Source organism: Hibiscus syriacus, unplaced genomic scaffold (assembly GCF_006381635.1).
Source record: "Hibiscus syriacus cultivar Baekdansim isolate YM2019G1 unplaced genomic scaffold, ASM638163v2 tig00011079_pilon, whole genome shotgun sequence".
In the NCBI taxonomy this organism is placed as follows: Eukaryota; Viridiplantae; Streptophyta; class Magnoliopsida; order Malvales; family Malvaceae; genus Hibiscus; species Hibiscus syriacus.
In genome coordinates, this window is record NW_024062242.1 from 246,352 (window position 1) to 266,789 (window position 20,438).

At 37.4% G+C, this 20,438-nt stretch overlaps 1 pseudogene; it reads left to right on the forward strand.

Annotated features, from left to right (window-relative positions):
- The first annotated feature begins 17,106 nt into the window (after positions 1-17,106).
- On the forward strand, positions 17,107-20,316 carry LOC120204642 (annotated as a pseudogene).
- The last annotated feature ends 122 nt before the right edge of the window (positions 20,317-20,438 follow it).

Below are 20,438 nucleotides of genomic sequence, written 5' to 3' on the forward strand. Positions count from 1 at the left end.
TAAGAAACAAATGCAATACTACCAGTCGTTGCGATTTTGGACTATCGCAACGAATTTAGACGCGAACTTGGACTATCGCAACGAATTTGGAATAAATCGCAACGCGAACTTCGACTATCGCAACGAACTTGGAATAAATCGCAACGCGAACTTGGACTATCGCAACGAATTTGGAATAAATCGCAACGCGAACTTCGACTATCGCAACGAATTTGGAAAATCGCAACTCGAACTTCGACTATCGCAACGTGAACTTGGACTATCGCAATGCGAATATGTAAATCGCAATGCGATAGTCGAAGTTCGTGTTGCGAATCTAGAAACTGATTTACGATACCGGAGACCGCGTTGCGAATTATCGATCGCATTGCGATTTAGTTGGTTATTTTGGTAAATCCAAAAAAAATTAATTAAAATCGTATATTATAAGACATTTTTAATTACTGAGATTATTTTCTCTATTTTTAATCATCCCTTATATTTTTTAGGTGCAAAATTTAACGGTCCCACACACAACTAAGCAACTTTTCAAATCATACTACGATACAAGCGCACCTTTGAAAAATCAGACTTGATTTCCACTTTTTGGGGGTTATAAAAGTGGGATGATGGGGTTAAACAAATTTGCAGACCCAAATTCTCCATTAATGAAATTTAGCCTCTCTGTGTAGCCAGGAGCTATGTATGGCAGACAAAGGTGTGTCGAGCAAGATGGAGAAGCAGGGCACGTGCATTACTAACTCCACTGCCAAGTATGCATTCATTTAATTTTTCTTGTTCCTTCTTCCTATAGCTCCATTACTGAGTTAGTTCTTCATGTGCCCCTCTTCCCCATCATGATCACTACACCTTCTTTACTTCCACTCCTGCGCTCTTGGAGAACCTAAACCCTAAGCTAAGTGCTCTCTCTCTTTATATAGGGTTTAGCAGAGGCGGGGTTAGAGATAACACAATTTACATGATGGAATAGGGTTCCGGAATAGGAAGGGTTCCAAAAAAAATTAGATTTATTATAATAAAAATCTAATATTTTTTGATCTAACTCAACTTTACGAGAAATGAGTTCATTTCATGATCTACCTATCCTACACCGTTAGGATTTGATTTAGTAATATCACAAATCTCCCTAAATATACTGCATTCAAATTTGCAATTTACATATGACCTCTTTTTAAGAATTTGTACAGGGCTTTCAATGTCTTAGTTCGGCCTTGGGGTTTAGGGTTTATATATATACAAACTAATATTGTATGATTATTTTCACTCGTTCAACGGTCTTAAATTTATAAAAAATTAAAAAAAAATTGTATAAATAGATTCTAATCCCCCTCTCTCTATAACACAAAACACAACAAGAAACATCCACCCGATTTCAGGTGAGTTAAGTTTCCACTCTTCCTTTAGTTGGCATATCATATCTACGAATACGGACTGAATCTTAGTTCGATTATTTTTAAAAAAAATTGAAGATCTAAATGTGTTTAAACAATGATGCACACGGAATTTTATGTTAGAAGAATGAATTTATAAAATTATAAGGTGTTAAAATTATAAAATTTTATAGGGGTAAAAATAGATTTTCAATCGAAAATAAAAAATATTCAAAATATATAAAAATTTAAAACTTTTAAGAGTGGTCATCTCCACCTGCTTCTTTCTTGATCCATCCATGTATTTAAATGTTAAATTTTAGATTTTAAAAATAGAGAGATCATAAGTAGTTTTGGTACGAATCATATGCATGGAAATATATATACAGGAGGCGAGGTAAATGAATGACTAAATTTCAATGATTTTATAATATGCTTATACAATTATTGTTTTGGCATTTCATATTTTTACTCCGTTAATATTTGTAATTTCAATATCGTGTTTAACGTTTTTTTAATTTAATTTAAGTTTTCGATCTAATAAAAATGTCGACTTATAATATTTTGAAATATTAAATTTTTAGAGCATAATTGTAACTTTTTTTTTCACATATATTTTCCTTTTTAATGTTCTCTACATTTTCTTCTATTTAATTAAGTAATACTTGTTTAATATTATTTTTGTGTACGTTTATCTCGTATTTATATTGTTTTACATGTTTCGTATTTTAATAATTACTTTCTTTTATTGTCTTTGTGTGGGAAATGACCATCCAGCTCAGTTGGTAGAGCACAAGGTTCTTAACCTTGAGGTCGTGGGATCGAGTCCCACGGAGGGCATTTCATAATTCGGAGGTCTCTTACGGAAGCTGCTCTCAACCTGATGTTGGGGGTAGCCTACTATCTTATCTCCCCCTTACCCCATATATATGAGAAAAATGGACAACCATTTTTTTATTGTCTTTGTGTGAATATTAATTCATTTGACCTTTTTTTTACACAAAAGTTTAGGTTAGGGGACTCCCTAGTCCAGAGTCAGGGCATACTTAAGACTCAATTGTGATTTATATATAACTTTACAGATTGCCCACCAAGAGTGACGGTGGTGGGATTCAAACTTAGCCTTACAAACTCAAATTCTTAAATCTCAACCACTTGTGTCAGTACTCATGGCATTCATTTGATTCTCTACATAAATTAACATAACGAGTCCGATTTTCACTCTAAATTCATTTACTTAAGATATTAAAATAGAGGCTTTAAAAGATAATAAGATATAAATTTCAAATAATCATTATTTACTTAAGATATTAAAATATATAATTTATTTTGAATTAATCATTTGTATCCGATCTATTGATCGATTGATCCAGATCGGGTATTGTAGAGGCAATAACGATCTTCCCAGCTCAGTTTACTCCATTCACAAACAAATTGTTATTTTATTGATACAATATTTGTATTATCTAGACTCGTATAAACTCATATATCTAAGATTATTGAACGTTTAAACATATTCGAGTTTACATCTTATATAATGTCCGATGACAATACTTATCAAACTAAAATTAATCGCTATTTTATTTTTAAATGATGAGTTGAAAGTAGTTAACTTACATTTCACATACTAGCCCAAATCGATCTCAACTCACGTCGAAACAATTGGAAAAAAAATAATTTATCAATTAGAAAATTGATCATCGATTTTACTCATAAACTAATTTAATTTTACAGATAAAATTTTATTTATTTTAAATTGTATATGTAAGAAAATGATTAGTATTTTTACATATAAAATTATCACTGCGGTCACTCGACAACTAACTAGATACCAATAGTCCGAGGTGAAAGTTGTTATGTTAATCTTTTTAAAATTAAATTAAAGTGTTGATACAATAATATGTTGATATATGTCACATACTATTATACTTTTAAATTAAATTAAAATTAAAACTAAATTGATAGAATCCATAAATAATGAGGACCAAATGTATAATTATATCAATTTGTTAATTGTCACACTAATATCTCAATCAAATGTTAATATCATATAATTTAATTGACAATATTTAAATAATTAAACTAACAAGATTAAAAAATTCACGATCAAAATTAAAAAATTAATAAGTGATCAATTGTGTAATTTACCCAAAACTTAAATTATCTAAAATAAACAAAAGTCAAATAAAGGTACATATTTATTAAATTAAAATTGAACCATACAAAATCTAACTCATCCAATCTCATACCATCTTATAAAATAATTAACAAAGCCTCACTTCTTTAAAGTTCTAGATTTAAATAATTATATCTATAAATTATAAGAGTTATCAATAATTAATAAATACGATCAACAACCTCGAAAAAAATAGATCACACTCTTTTTTTTTTTTGGAAAATGGAAAAATGGACAAAAGTCTGAAAGAATTGTTTTAGTATATACTAATTTTTATTTAATAGAAAAATCTCCCACGCGAGGGAAGTTTTACAGTACGACATCTTTAATATATAGTTAAAAAATATTACCGATTTTATTATTATTTAAATATTAAAATCGATAAAAAATTATCTAAAACATTACTATTTCTACATAAAACATTAAATTTTTTAACATTTCCGATAAAGTGCCTAACAATAATAAAATCGATAGAAAAAATAATAAAACTGATAGAAATAATAATATTTCTGGTAATTTTTTACCGATTTTATTATTTAAATAATAATAAAATCGATAACATATTTTTACCTATATATTAAAATTACCGCACGTGATCATTTCCCCCACGCAACCAAAAACCCAAACACAAAATTCATCCAAATTAAAATGATTGAAATTTTAAAACCCTAAACCCCTTTTCAAACTCGCAGACAAAATGATTCGGAGATTTTACGAGTCTAATGGGTTGTTTGTTTGTTTCTTAGGGTACGTTTGGTTCACGGAATGTAAGATTACCAGTGAGAATAAAAGATTACCAGTGAGAATAAAAGATTATCAGGGAATAAGATTACTGAGAATGTTGTATTTTGTGTTTGGTTGGTTTAGTAAGAATGTAAGATTACCGTGTTTGATTAAAAGAATAAAATATTATTATAATGTATATTTGACCAAACTGTAATTATTATATATTTGTATAATATTACAAGTTATAAAAAATTTATATATTTTCTTTAAAAAATTAAATTCATAATATTTATATAATTTTTTTACAAAATTAAAAATATAAAAAAGGTTTAATGAAAGAATAAAATTTTATTCAACCCCTGATTTTTATATAGAATTTTAATTATAGATTTTTTTGTAAATCTAAAATAATTTAAGGATAAATTTATAATTTAACCTTCGTAGAATTTTTATTATTCAATGATAGAATAATGATATTTTTGAAAAAAAATAAAAATTTAAGAGCATTTTAGTCCAAAACACCGGTAATGTTACAATACCTAAGGGAAGAAAGGTAATGACATTCCCGATAATATACCCAAAAAAATCTACTATTGGTAATAAAACATTACCGAGAATGACATTCCCGGCCAAACCAAACGGGGAATGTGGATTCCATTCCTGGGGGAATCCCACATTCCCCCATCCAAACACCCCCTTATTGGAATCATTCAGTGTTGAATGTTGAATCATCCAACATTCAGTGTATTTGTTTCACACTTCTGAATGATTTAGTGCTGATTGATTCAGTAAAATAATGCTAAATGATTCAACAAAACAATGTTAAATGATTCAACATAAAAGTATGTCGAAACGATTTTTAAAGTGGAAGCGAGATTTTAGAAACCACGTCATTTTAATTAGGATTGATTTTTTAATTAAAAACAGTGCGATTTTAGAAAACCTCTCTTCCACTTTAAAAATCGTTTCGACAGCTTGGCGACTCCGCTGGGGACCTTTTAGAGAGTCAGGCCTATAGTCGATTAATTAATTGTCTTTGCAAACGAAAGTTATAAGTTCGCTTTGATTTGGTTTTTGATCCCTTGTTTGTTTGAATTGTTTTGTTTGCATCTTAATTTGTAATTTGGGTTAATGAATAAATAGTTGTACTAATGTGTGATCTACATGTTTTCAGTTTTCTGACTTTCACTTTAGTCTATTATTTCTCTTGGATCGAGGCAAAGGATTATGAGTTTCCCCACTGTTGATGTAAACCTTTAATATTTAGAGCATTCTAACTGTGCTCTGTCCCGTTAAGTAGGGGTGAAAGCTACGTTTACGTGAGAAAAATTACTTTTCTCCGCATGGGCTTTAGCTAGTAACCTATGGGGTACATGCCTTATGTTTACGAGTGAAACATTGAGTTTCCTCGCATGGACATAGGGAAATGTATCCTCTCGAAATTGAACTTGATCCGTTTTAAGCCTATAATGGGTGAGGATCGAGGGTCTGGCAAGCTCAATGGGGCACCAGCAAAGGACAATTCGAGGACCCTTTTAGTGATACCAAAACTTGTCCGTCTTATGTTGAATCTCTGTCCGCAGACATGGAGGGGAAACTCATTCTAACCTTTTCCTCGAATTTATTTATTTTTGCAAAAAGTAGGCGAACTAGAGATCATGTGGTTAGGTTCATTTTTTGAACAAACATGTGAATTAGATACCATGCGGTTAGGATTTTTTATGAATAACGAAACCTGAGGGTAGATACCATGTTGGGTAGGATCTACTAAAGCATGATTGGGTAGATATCATGTTGGGTAGATATCATGTGAATAAGGTTTATGATGTATATATTTTCTATCTCCATGTTGTTTATTTATTCTTCGACTATTCATTGTATATACTAACACAATTTTATTTTTGTTTGTGTTTTATGTTTTATTTATTATTGCTGCATTGCATCATCATTCATGGAGGAAGGCGTTGGTTCACGAGGTGGTCATAAAAGTATAAGGCGGTCATAAAATGGACAAGAGCTTTCATAACAAGGAAGTGGATAACGCGGAAGTAAGGTCATGGTCCGAAGAAACTCAGAGGAAGAAAGGCGACAGTTTGACTGAAGATTACATATCAGTACTACCAGAGGTTACTCCGGTCAGTCTAAAGCAAAACGATTTGCAAGAGTTACACAAAATTTGGGAAAGTTGGAATTCTGATGTGAAGTACTCTTTCTGGCAAAAGTATGGTGACATCGCCCTTCTGTTGTACGTGAAAGTAAACGAACCCCTAATCAAAGCTCTCATCCAGTTTTGGAATCCCGCATATAGCTGCTTCACTTTCAACAAGGAAGACATGACTCCCACGTTAGAAGAATACACCTCCTTGTTTCATTTCGAGACGGTACACTCGGACCGAATCTACTCAAAAGCCTCAAGGACACAATCCTTTAAGAGCAAGCTCGCAAGGATTACTGGGATGGGAGAGAAGTGGGTTGCTGATCGAATCCAAAAGAAGTGAGAGTCCGATTGCTTCCCTTGGTCATGCCTCAAGGGGCTTATCGTCAAGCATAGCGATATCGAGAAGAGCATGGAGATGTTCGCCTTGGGAATTTATGGTTTGATGATTTTCCCGAAAGTTCTTTATCACGTGAAAGCCGCAGTGGTCGATTTATTCGAGCGATTGGAAAGTAAGGTAAACCTGTTCCTGTGGTTTTGGCCGAGACATTCAGAGCACTTAGAAGTTGCAGAAGAGCTGAGAGTAGCCGCTTCACCGGGTGTGTCCAGTTGCTTACTGTTTGGATACGCAGTCACTTCTGGAAAATTGACCGAGAGTATAGTCGACGATTTTCTACGGCCTATTCACCCTTAAAAGATTTCCTCACTAAAGAGTGGCCAGAGCATCTCACCAGGAAGGATTGGGTTTCACTCTTCAGAAATTTACAGGAGCATGATATAGTGTGGCGTGTCCCTTGGTTAGCTTTTGTGGATGTGTTGTACAAATGTGGGGATTCCGATTGGGTAACCCTATTAGGGTTATGGGGTGGAGTAGGCTATGCGCCGCTGATGGTATTAAGGCAATTTGGGGCACGCCAATTCGTCCCAGCTACATCCGGTCTGAAGGCATCTGAATTTGTGTACTGTGGAGATCACTACAAGAAGACTGCTCGTGCAATGTCAGAGGCGTGGAAGTCAACCTTTAGAACTGATTTCATAGCAGCTGAGGTCATGCTGACGCCAGATTACGTGGCATGGAGGGCGGCGCGAAAGAATGATATCCTTCCTTTGGCGGATCGTGATCAAGCAATTCCTTTGTAAGCACAGTTTAAATACGTACCGTCTAAGTTGGAGATACTGAAGAGTGAATTCGAAGCGGAAATCGCCAGGAAGGAAGCAGAGTGTGAGGCCCTTAGACAAAAGAATTTCATGTTGGACATCGATAGGGGGTTCTATAATACACAGTTTGAGCTTATGCGCAAGAGAAATGATGAAGTAGAGGCCAATCTCACTAGTTTACAGAGCGATTACCAAAAGATGAGTTGAGCACGGGCAATTGCTGGCCTCGGGAGAACTTCAGAGCAGTGGCGGTTAGAGCTCCGGGCTGAGAGGGATCGTCAAGTTAGAGACGTCAGAGTCGAGAGAGAGCACCGAGTCAAAGAAGTAGAGACAGAGAAGAAGAAAAATCAAGAACTTGAGTCCGAGAGAAGGTCCTGGGTTAGGGCACTGAAGAGCGAAAGGACAGAGGCTAAAGAGTTAAGACAAAGGTACACCTTGAGCAAGAAGCGAGAAGAAGAGTTGCATGCTAATATTGAAGAACTCAGAATGAAGGCAAATAGCATGAAACTTGAACTTGAGATTAGAAAACAAAAGATCGACGAGCTCGAAACTGAGAAGAGGTAAAGCAAAGAGGAGCTAAAATTATAAAGGCAACATCGGGAGAGTGTGCTCCAAGGCAAACAGGATGAAGTATTCCTCTGGATACAAAGGTGCGGAGCAAAGAACGAGCAGATAGAGGTACTCAATCAAGAGATGCATGAAATGGAATCAAGGCATGAGGAAGAGTTAACTCGAGCCAAGGCAAAGAATGAAGAGTACAGTGCCTACGTTATGCAGCTTGAAAGTTCCTTATTTGCAGAAAGCAGTCAGCGTTGCCCAACGGATCAAAGGGTTGGCCTCGAGGAGAGCGCTGCTTTGTAAAAGAAGATTCATGATTTAGAGACTGCCTTACGGAGTTGCCAGACACAAATCGCTGGTCTTGAGCGCACCGTCCAAGGCATTAGGCTGCAATGGCAAAACTCAAACGATAACTTTAGAGACTGGAAGACAAACGTCAATCATGTGATCCGTGAAACCATGAATCAGTTAAGCGGCGTTGCGAGGCAGCTGGGAGAGATGGATCTCCAGGCAAAAGTCATCCAGAGCTACACAAATCCAGCATCAGATATAGGAAAGAGGGTCGATTGGCTTGTTAATCAGATAATGGAGCTGAACATTAGAGCTAGGCCTTTTCTGTAATGGACTTTTCTTGTAAAGATGATGCTTTTTTCCTAAATGAAAGTTGTTCTAAGACTGATCACGTCTTATGAATCAATGCCTTTCTACATGCATTTGCATTTTATTATTAATTTAAGTCTTGTGTTGCATTTTTTCGCACTTTACATAATTTACATTCATCCTCAAAGCATTAAAATTAACAATAAGGGATACATTACAGAATACTGGGAAATTCCAAGCATCACTATAATACAAGGAAAGCCATGGATGATAAGATTGCTCAAATAGAAAGAACTCAACTGCAGTTGCAAGATGATCTGAGAAAAATGCAAGAAGATATGCTTAAGGCTTAAGAGGACATGCTGTCTAAGTTGGGAAGTATGCTGGGAGGGAGAAATCCAGAGCACGGAAAGGCCCATGAGCAAACAATGAAGAACCACTTTACCCTCCAGGATTTACCCATGTACAGTCTCCGAATACCCAAGGAACATCTGTCCATACCAAAGTACACATAAATCCTGACGGCATTGTTGTTAATCCACAACCTGGATCTTATTCGCACCCCGAAGAAAGCCCATATCACCAGGTCCGGACCTTGATGAGGAAGCAAAGAAGAAAGAAAACAAGTTGTTGCAGGAGCAGTATAAGCAGCTAGCAAGTGAAGTCCAAGCTATGAAAGAAGACACCAGCTTGTACGGACTCGACGCGAAGGAACTAAGTTTAGTCCCTGATTTGATCTTGCCTCCCAAATTCAAGACTCCTGACTTCGAGAAGTATGACGGTACCCAATGCCCTTCTGCCCATATCACAATGTTTTGCAGGAAAATGACTGGGTACATAGAGGACGACCAGCTATTGATCCACTGTTTCCAGGAAAGCTTGGCGGGCTCAGCATTGCGATGGTATAATCAACTAAGGAGAGTTGATGTCAGGACATGGAAAGACCTGGCCAAATCTTTTCTTGACCAGTATAAGCATGTGAAGAACGTCAGGCTTAACAGAATGGTGCTGCAAGCAATGGAGAAGAAGCATAATGAAAGTTTCAGACAATATGCTCAGAGGTGGAGAGAGGTAGCAGTACAAGTCCACCCACCGTTGGTAGAGGAGGAAACGAACCTACTTTTTGTTAATACCTTGAAGGCTCCATTTTTCTCACATTTTGTTGGTAATCCTTCTCGAAGTTTTGCTGATATAGTTACGGTAGGAGAAATGATTGAAATGGCGATTAAAAGCGGAAAGCTTGAGGGAGGAGATTCCAGCAAGAAACAGCTGATGAGGAAGAAGGAAAACGAAGTCAGCAACGTAAGGCAGTATGATTCCCATAATATCACAGTGTCCCGACCTCAGGGAACGGTAGCATCACCCCAAATTGATAATAGACAAGGGGCAATGGATCCAAGGAGAGAGAGGCCTCAATTTGATCTGATTCCTATGACTTATAAGGAGTTATTCCACGAATTATATGATCGACATGTAGTCTCACCTTATCATGTGGACCCTATACAACCCCCGTATCCCAAATGGTATGATGCTAGTGCTAAGTGTGAATACTATGTAGGGGTTTCCGGACATTCTATTGAAAATTGTCTCGCTTTCAAAAAGGTCGTCCAAGCTCTGAGAAGAAGAAACGTCATCAATTTTGGTGACAGTGAACAGCCAAACATAGCCCAGAATCCATTGCCAAACCATGCAGGAGTCGGGATTAATGCAGTCGCTGAAGAGAAAGGAAGAATGACTGTAAAAAATGTTAGTGAGGTGATGTCACCCATGTCTTGGGTGTGGTGCCAAATGGTCAAGGTAGGACTATTAAAGACTAATCTGCCATGTGAACAGTTCAACAATGAAGAGATGTGCCACTACCATAACTGCACAAGACACAGTATACAACAGTGTTCTGATTTCTTAGGGCTGGTACAAGAGATGATGGATAGTAAGGAAATCGAGTTCTTCAAAGAAGTGGCTGAGAAAGAAGAAGCGGAAGTTTACGCCTCTGAGGGATCATCCAAAGGGGTCTATAGTGCTAGTTGTCCCCTCGTCATTACTCCCAAGAATCGAGTGGCTGAGAAGGTAGCTCCAAAGGTGATTATTACACCTCCCTCTCCGTTCCCGTACAAAGACAATAAACAGGTACCCTGGAGATATACTTGTCAAATAGGAGAGGTGGCAAAGCAACAGGAAGAAGTAGATGAAGTGGGACACATGACCAGGAGTGGTAGATGTTATCACAAAGAACCTGATAGAAGATTGTTGTCGAGAAAGGAAAAAGTATCGATGTGCAGATAAAAGAAGATGAACCCATCGTCAATGAGCTAGTAATGGAGAATGAAGCGATGGAATTTTTAAAATTTTTGAAACATAGTGAATACAGTATTATTGAGCAACTGCACAAGCTGCCTGCCCGTATTTCTGCCTATCACTTCTTCTGAGTTCAGAGGCTCATCGCAACGCCCTGTTAAAAGTTTTAAACCAAACCTTTGTCCCGAAGGAGATACCCATAGAAAAGCTGGACCTACTAGTTGCCAACATCCAGGCCGATAATTTTTTATCTTTTTCTGAGGATGAGATCCCTTCTGGGATGATTGACAATCATAAGGCTCTACACATCACAGTTAGGTACAAAGGGCATGTTTTATCCAGAGTACTGATAGATAACGGTTCGACGTTAAATGTGATGCCCTTGGTGACCCTGAAAAAACTACCAGTGGATAGTATCCTGATGAGAAGCTGTCAAAGTGTGGTTCGAGCTTTTGATGGAACGAAGAGAAAGTTCTAGGCAAGATTGATATCCCTCTGACTATTGGCCCGGCGATATACGAAGTGGAGCTTCTTGTGATGGACATCATGCCTACATACAACTGTTTATTGGGAAGGCCCTGGATTTATCAGGCCGGTGCGGTTCCGTCAACGTTGCACCAAAGGATAAAATTTGTAATTGATGGGAGGCTTATATGCATTCATGCTGAAGAAGACATTATTGCTTCGGTTTCTACTACTGCTCCATACGTTGAAGTGGAAGAACAAGCTGTTGAATGTTATTTCAGATCGTTAGAATATGTCAATGCCACGTTTGTGGCAGAAGGAAAGAAGATCCCGAAGCCTAGATTGTCAAACTGCACCAAAATGGGGCTTAAACTAACTCTTGGAAGAGGAGAAAAAATTGGCAAAGGATTTGGACGTCGGTTGCAAGGACTGGTGGGCCCAATCTACCCTGTAACTAAAAGAGACAAGTTCGGTTTAGGGTATCAGCCGACTTTAAAAGAAAAACTGAGAAGCATCAAGAAGATTCAGGAATTGAGGAAGGCAAGATTGACTGGTGAGGACCCAAGCTGGGAGCCCATGATATTCCCGTCATTGAGCAGTATTTTCGTATCAGGGGGATATATATTTCAAGGGACTTTGGAAAGCAGTAAAGTGATAGTTGAGAATGCCTTGGAGGACTTGGGCATTAATGTCATAACCGATGAGGAGTTCAAAGAAATGAGAGCTACGGGCATTTACCCTGCGCCACCGGGCTTTGTGTTGAACAACTGGACTGCGGAGGAACTGCCTGTAGTTTACAAATCTTTTGCAGAGTAATACACTAGAACTCTTCCCTATTGTTCATACCCTGGGACAATAGGTGATTTGATGTAAAGGGTTAAGTTGTGTGTTTTTACTTGCTTTCAATAAAAGATGTGTTTTGTTAATTCCCAAATGGCAAACATTTTTCATGCATAACATTTTTGGTAGTATACGTATATATTATTTCTTTCTATTTTCATATGGTAAATGATTCTCCCGTATGCATATATGTATATATATCTTCTCTTCCGTTATCATTTCAGGAGCTCAGATATCAATGATACGAATGCTGATGACCCTGACCCAAAGATTGATTTCGAGATGTCCATATGTCAAGGGGAAATCGAAGGTTATGATGACGATGAGGGATGTGAACTACATTCAGAATTGCTAAAGATGGTGGAACGGGAAGATGAGCAGATTCTGCCTCACGAAGAGCTTACATAGATCTTGAATTTGGGCACGGATGAGGATAGAAAAGAAGTTAAGATTGGCACCACCCTGTCCGCTGAAGGAAGGCAGAGCTTGATAGAATTACTTCAAGAATTTGAGGATGTATTTGCTTGGTCGTACGAAGATATGCCAGGCCTGGATACAGAATTGGTTGTCCATAAATTACCGATAAAGCCTGATTGTAAGCTCGTACAACAGAAACTGGGAAGAATGAGACCCGAGATGTTGCTCAAGATTAAAGAAGAAGTGAAGAAACAATTTGATGTTGGGTTTCTCACAGTGGCCAAATATCCTGAGTGGGTAGCAAATATTGTCCCAGTACCAAAGAATGATGGGAAAGTATGAATGTGTGTCGACTATAGAGATCTGAATAGAGCTAGTCCAAAGGATAATTTTCCTTTGCCACATATAGATACGTTAGTGGACAATACTGCTGGAAATCCCTTATTCTCATTTATGGATGGTTTCTCCGGCTATAATCAAATTAAAATGTACCCTGAAGATATGAAGAAAACAACGTTTGTCACTATGTGGGGGACGTTCTGTTATAAAGTCATGCCGTTTGGATTAAAGAATACAGGGGCAACCTATCAGAGGGCCATGGTGACGTTGTTTCATGACATGATGCATAAAGAAATTGAAGTCTATGTCGATGATATGATTGTCAAAGCCAAGACGGAGGAGGAACATATCGAGAATTTGAGGAAGCTCTTTCAAAGATTAAAGAAGTGTCAACTAAAACTTAACCCAAATAAGTGTACTTTTGGGGTGATATCGGGAAAACTGTTGGGATTCGTAGTGAGTCGAAAGGGAATTGAAATAGATCCCGATAAAGTAAAAGCCATTCAATATTTTCCAGCCTCAAGAACACAGAAAGAGGTTCGAGGATTTTTGGGGAGATTAAATTACATCGCTCGGTTTATCTCGCAGCTGACCGAAAAATGTGATCCTATATTCCGCCTTCTTCGTAAGAATGATTCAGGAGAATGGAGTGAGGATTGTCAAGAGGCTTTTGAGGCAGTAAAGAGATATCTTTCGAATACTCCGACCCTAGCGCCACCTATCCCAGGAAAGCCTTTAATTCTTTACTTGTCCGTTTATGAAAATTCAATGGGATGTGTGTTGGGGCAACATGATCAAACTGAGAAGAGGGAGAGGGCTATCTATTATCTCAGTAAGAAGTTCGCTGAGTGTGAGGCCAGATACTCACCAATTGAAAAATTGTGTTGCGCTTTAGTGTGGGCTACCAGAAGACTTAGACAGTATATGTTGTATCATACTACCTGGCTCATATCTAAGCTGGACCCTTTAAAGTATCTAATGGGGGTACCTGCATTGTCTGGAAGGTTAGCCCGTTGGCAAATCCTGTTGTCCGAATTTGATATCCAGTATGTAAGCCAGAAGGCAGTTAAAGGGAGCGCCATAGCAGAATTCATTGCGAGTAGGGCTTCAGAAGAATATGAACAGTTGAACTTCAATTTTCCAGATGAGGATTTAATGGCTATCTCGGAGGAAGAAACAATTGCGCTCACCAGTAAATACTGGAAGATGAACTTTGATGGTGCTTCAAACGCCTTGGGGCATGGGATTGGGGCAATCTTGGTCTCACCAAGTGAAGAGCATTATCCTTTTACCAGTCGGCTCAATTTTGATTGTACAAACAATATGGCTGAATATGAGGCTTGTGTTATGGGTCTTAGAGCAGCTATTGAACTCAAAGCAAAAATGCTGAGGGTATATGGGGATCCAGCTTTGGTAATTTACTAGCTCAGAGGAGAATGGGAAACTAAAGATCCCAAACTTGTGGAATATCGTAAATTAGTTCTGGGACTTATTGAAGAATTTGAAGAAGTGACCTTCAATTACCTCCCCAGCGGAGTTGCCAAGCTGTCGAAACGATTTTTAAACGGGGGGGCGAGATTTTGAAAACCGCGTCAATTTTTAATTATTCCCTTTATGATTGAATTTTAATTAAAAAACAATGCGATTTTAGAAAACCACTCGTTTCGAAAAATTTGGGATTCCTTTCTAAAATAAAAGGTGTGGTTCGAGGAGTCGCCACTAATCTTTGATTAGGGTGTGATTGGGCACCCAAAAACGTTGTCATTTTAAATAAAAATTAATTTTAATTAAAACAACAAATTAATGTCTGCGTTATCAAAATCTGAGTTCGGGAGTCGGTTACGCGTGGGGAAGGATTAGCACCCCCACAGCGCCCTAAATCGGTACCTAGTCGATTAATTAATGTCTTTGCAACGAATTTTATAAGTTCAACTTTAATTTAATTTTTGATCCCTAAAAATAATAAAATACAAATTTTATGGTATGCAAAAGCAACAAAATAAGTTAAGTTAAAATTACCAAGTCATTAGCAAGATAAAGAATATTCAATTATTTAAAAATATTGAGACCAGATCTTTAGGTCAGTTCTAACGACCTTTTCTCAATAAATTTAAATAGCCGAACATTTATTTTTCTTTCACTCCCAAAATTTTAAAGTGAGAAATCAACCTTTTTTGGTGATAATGACGGGATACACTTGTAATTTAAAATCGTCAAAAATGACTTTTCTGTAAGTTAAGAAAAACCATTCCGACGGCTTTAAATTAAAAGGGTATTACCCTTAATCCAATTATGTGATTAGTTTGAGTTATGCACGTGAGGCTATCATACAAATTATGCCAAATGAATGTCATACAAAGAGTAATTAAATAAATATTATAATTCAAATCTCATGCAACATGAAATAAATAAAAAGAATAAATAAAACATTATATACATATATTTTAATTAAAAAATATAAACTTCACATATTAACATATAATGTACAAATATGACTTAAATATAATAAAAAACATGACATGCAAAATTATTATATTTAAGTATATAAATATATACATATTTCAAAAAGTGACTAAATAGGAATAAAACTAAAATTAAACATACCAATTAAAAGTAAACGAAGGCTAAAATTAAATGAACACAAAATAAAGAAACTAAATTAAAAAAAAGAAAACATTCGAATTAATGACTAAAATATAAAGAAAATAAACCACAGACTCTTTTCATAAACATTGTCATTCCCAAGTACTGTAAACATAATATGAACAAAATATTACATAAGACCAAATTGAAATTTTCCAAAATTACACATCCAATGTCAAATTATCATGAAAATAGCCAAAACGTGATACAGGACCAAAAGGAAACACACTGAAAATTTCAAGGCGAAATCATAAACAAATGAAGTTCAATTAGGGACCAAATCAGAACAGGTTGAAACTACAATGGCCTACACACAATTACCCCCACATCAAAACACATAATACCCTCCTGGACGTCAACACGACGCCGTTTTGGACCTAAACGCGATGACACCGTTTTGGCGTGTGGTTATATGGCATATTAGGGTAAACTTGAAACCCTAATTCATTTCTAATCTCCCCCCCCCAAAGGCTTCAGCCATTTTCTCCCATCCTCTCTTTCTCTCGCTTTTCATTCTTCTTCTCTAATGGCCGACAGAGAAACTCAGAACAACCAAAGTCGGCCACCGCCGATCGGTGGCTGTTATGCCTCCGACTACCTCCCAAACCAACGACAAAAGAAGCCCCTAACCTAAAACCCAACACCTACGTTCTATGACCTTCCAAGCAAGACCCCGACCGAAGCCAAGCGGCCACCGCTGCCCTCTATCGCCCGAGTTTCCCCCTAACGACGAAAAGAACTTCCACAACGAAGAAGAAAATGTAAATTTTTATATGCTTTCTTATTCCTATGGACAAGGTTTCAATTCTAAAAAACTTCTAAATAACTTACATGGATTCTATTTACCTCTCTGACTACGCCGTGGTGGTTACCGACAACGAAGGACTCGAATCAACAAGGTAAACGCTTCACTCTCTTCTATTCTCTAAACTTTGCTTTGGTTCGAAAGACATTGATTTCTTTGGGTTCACTCTCTGGAATTTTCTGTTGCTTGTTAACAGATTGCTTTTGCTTTCTTTGAATGATGAGAAGATCTTTTTGTATTAATTTCCCGAAATGGGTAGAATTACAATGCTTTTCCTCCCTTTTGTTTCCCAAGGAAGCCCCCTATTACAAACTCTAAAAATCCCCCCACCCTTTGAATCCTTTTCCGTTCGTGAACCCAGAGCCTTCTTACGCCCATTCCTCTCGAAAATTCCTTTCGTTCCTGCCTCCCATGTGTTAATGAAATCTCTCTACTCACATTCTCGATGCCCCTTACCCTTGTTTTCTCCTCCGTCCCCCTTCGAATGTAATGGTTACCCCTCTTTCTCTCTGTTGAATACGCTCTCCCTTGAATTATGTGTATCCCTGCTAATGGAGTAATGGGCGTTGCAGGGTATGGGCATGAGCTGTTGGTGGTGTTTGCTCGGGGTGCCGAGCCTTGTCTGTCGCGCTTCACGTGGGTGGATGGTAAGCCCGAGTTGGAAATGGTGAAGGCACGGGCACGGGTTGGAAATGGTGAGCTCGTGGTGGTTTCTGCTGGGGGTTGTTGCTGGCCTCACGTGATGTTTCAACCGGGTCCCATTTTGGGTTTGATGAGTTTCAGGTTTGGGTCTGACATTGTAATTGGGTCCGATTTGGGCCTCATTTGTAATTTGGGTTTAGGTTTATAAGATGTACAAGGACTCTAAACATTTAATTTGGATTTGGGATTGAATTTGGGGCTTCAATTTATATCTTGAATTCCAAAACGAAGCAAATATGATCACAATCCAATTAAGCACCTAAAATTCTCAAATGCAAGCTTCCTCGCTTCATCATTTGAATTAATTCTTCATCGAGCACCTTCATATTAATTTGATCATCTTCAAATAGATTCAAATGGCCCGGACAAAATTAGGGTATTACAAAGTACATTCTGAATGATTCAGAGTAATTATCAAACAGAATATCACATTCAAAGTTAATTCATACAGAAATTATAAATTATTTAATATTTAAATCATTATACACTTAATTATTGTGAAGTAAACAAATAGGTTATCAATAATTCATTGTAGTTGTGTTACATATCTAAACGAATCATGAGCAGCAACAACAACAACATATACTCGGTGTTCTATGCTGACTCATTCAGGCCGGCAGCATCGACGGCACCGACATCCTCCCCACGATAACGCCGTTCTCCGAGCTCATCTATGCTCCGATACTGCCCTCTGTATCTCTCTCTATTTCTCTCACTCAAACTTTTCATCTTTCTCCATTTCTTTTTCTTTTTATTCATTAATTCACGGCAGATGACCCTTTGGGTGACCCCAAAATCATTACCGCACCATCTTCGTCGGTCGCCTATCTCACTCGACCACAGAGCACACTCTCCAGAAGGTTCTAAAACCAAAACACCCCGCTCTTTTTTCTTTTCTTTGGTTTTGCGATTCTGCTCATAAACTTTTCATTTTTTTTGGTTTCCTGTGATTTCAATTCTGTATTTGTTTGGGTGTTTTCTTTTTTCAGGCTATCAGCAAATATGGTCGAGTCAAAAACTTGCGCTTAGTTCGCCACATCGGTAGCAGTTTTTAGGGTTTTAATTTTATATTCATTTAGTTCTGAAACATTACTAGTTTTTGCATATTAGATAATCTTTTCATTATTATTCTAGCTTAGGAGGATGCATTGTGCAGTGACCGGCGCATCACGGGGTTATGCTTTTGTTGAATTCGAATCCGAGAGAGAGATGCGTCGTGCATATCTGGTACTCAACATTGATTCATTTTCTCTTTTGTTTTATTAGTTTTATTCTAGTCAGGGATTACATCTTTAATGTCCATTTTTGTAAAATTAAAATGGGTGAACAAGTATGGTGATTACTCCGTTTGCAGGACGCTCACCATTCAATTATTGAGGATGCTGAAATTATTGTTGATTATAACAGGCAACAGTTGATGCCTGGGTGGATTCCTAGAAGATTAGGTCAGTAGTGATTTTCTCTTCTTTTCCCATTTCTTCTAGCCATGGAATGTTGTCAATATTGACAGATTTCCAAATTTCTAACAGGAGGGGGGTCTTGGTGGTAGAAAAGAATCGGAACAACTTCGTTTTGGAGGACGAGAAAGACCATTTAGAGCTCCCTTGTAGGCACCGTCTTTCCCATCATTTTTATGCATATTTTGATCCATTAAGTTATCAGATACTCTTTGCACTATATGATTCTGATGTACATTCGACCCCGAATTTTCCATCTTTTTTATGCAACTTTTGGTTCATTAAGGTGCAAATCTAATTGTCCTATATTCATAAAAGATTTTAGCTCTTGTGGCTAGATACAGGGAGCTGCAGCTTTCTGTTTGCTCATTCTCTATTTCCCCTTGGAAACCAGGCAACCAATTCCTTATGAAGATTTGAAAAAACTGGGCATTCCTCCTCCACCTGAAGGAAGATACATGTCTCGTTTCCAGGTGCAGCCCCTTTCACCTCACTATCTTACACTAATTCAAACCCTTGGCATGCATATAGATATTCTAAAGTGGGACAAAATAAGCTCCACAAATACATTGTTGCATAAGTCTCGCCGATATGCATTATTTTTCACTTGTACATTTTCTTTGCTTCCTGAATTTGTTAGAGTTGCTGGTGTATGTAAATTTTATTATATTTTCATTTTTATTCTTAAATTACAAATTTTCTAATCTTTTTTTCTTTTTTTTTGTTGGGGGTGGGGGGGAGTTGGTTTTGATTCTCCTCTGAACTGGTTTGCCCCTTTTTGGGTTTAGCCTAACCTAATAAGATGTCGTTATTATACCATCTTGTCCGAATGTGTTTCTAGGTCCCATCTCCCCCTCGAAAACCTAGGAGTTTAGTGGAGAAGGAAGAATACTCTCACAAGAGAAGCTCAACAGAGAGAGAAGATTTATCCCAAAGAAGTAGCTCGATGGAGAGGGATGAACACAGAAGGACTACAGGGGGAAAGCAATACTCCAGAAAAAGGAGTCGTCTGGAGGAAGAACGCCCCGAGGATAGGTTGGAGTATTCTCCAAACTCAACTCCTGTAGAGAGGGATCATAACTACAAGTGGAGTTCTTCGGACAGAGAGGAGCACTACTCTTCCAGGAGCACTGCAGAGAGGGGAGTAATCTCTCAGAAAAGGAGCTCTAGGGACAAGGAAGAACACTCTAGCAAACGCCATAGGCATCACAACCGGTCCAAGCATTAAGCAAGGCTGGTCCCCTTTGTAGATCAGCTGCTGGGCAAGTTGGTCCTGTAGACATGAGATAAGCCTTGCGTTTACTACCATGAAGTGCTGATTAGGATTTTTGTACTGTTTCCCAATCAATAGCTGAAGAAATATGGGAGTTTAGTGTGGCTACAGGGAAATTGTTTGTATCAAGTTAATTGCAGCAGCATTAGGTCACCACTCTCTTGGTTAAAACGAGCTGTAGTTGAATTACATTACATGGATGCCAGTTCCAGGGGAATTATATTTCATTTGAATTTGATGTATTTAGTTTCATTTTTAAATGAATGGATAAGATATTAATGTCGTATTGGTTGATGTATCGTCTTTGTTCCGATATTGACACACATTGCACTAGTGAGCTTTGATGTATCGTTTTGGATATGAGAAAATCGACCGGTATAGTGGCAAAAACCATGGCTACAAACTTTGCCATGCATGACTAGAGTCATAATTGGTTTTTTTTAAACCTAATTTTGTTTT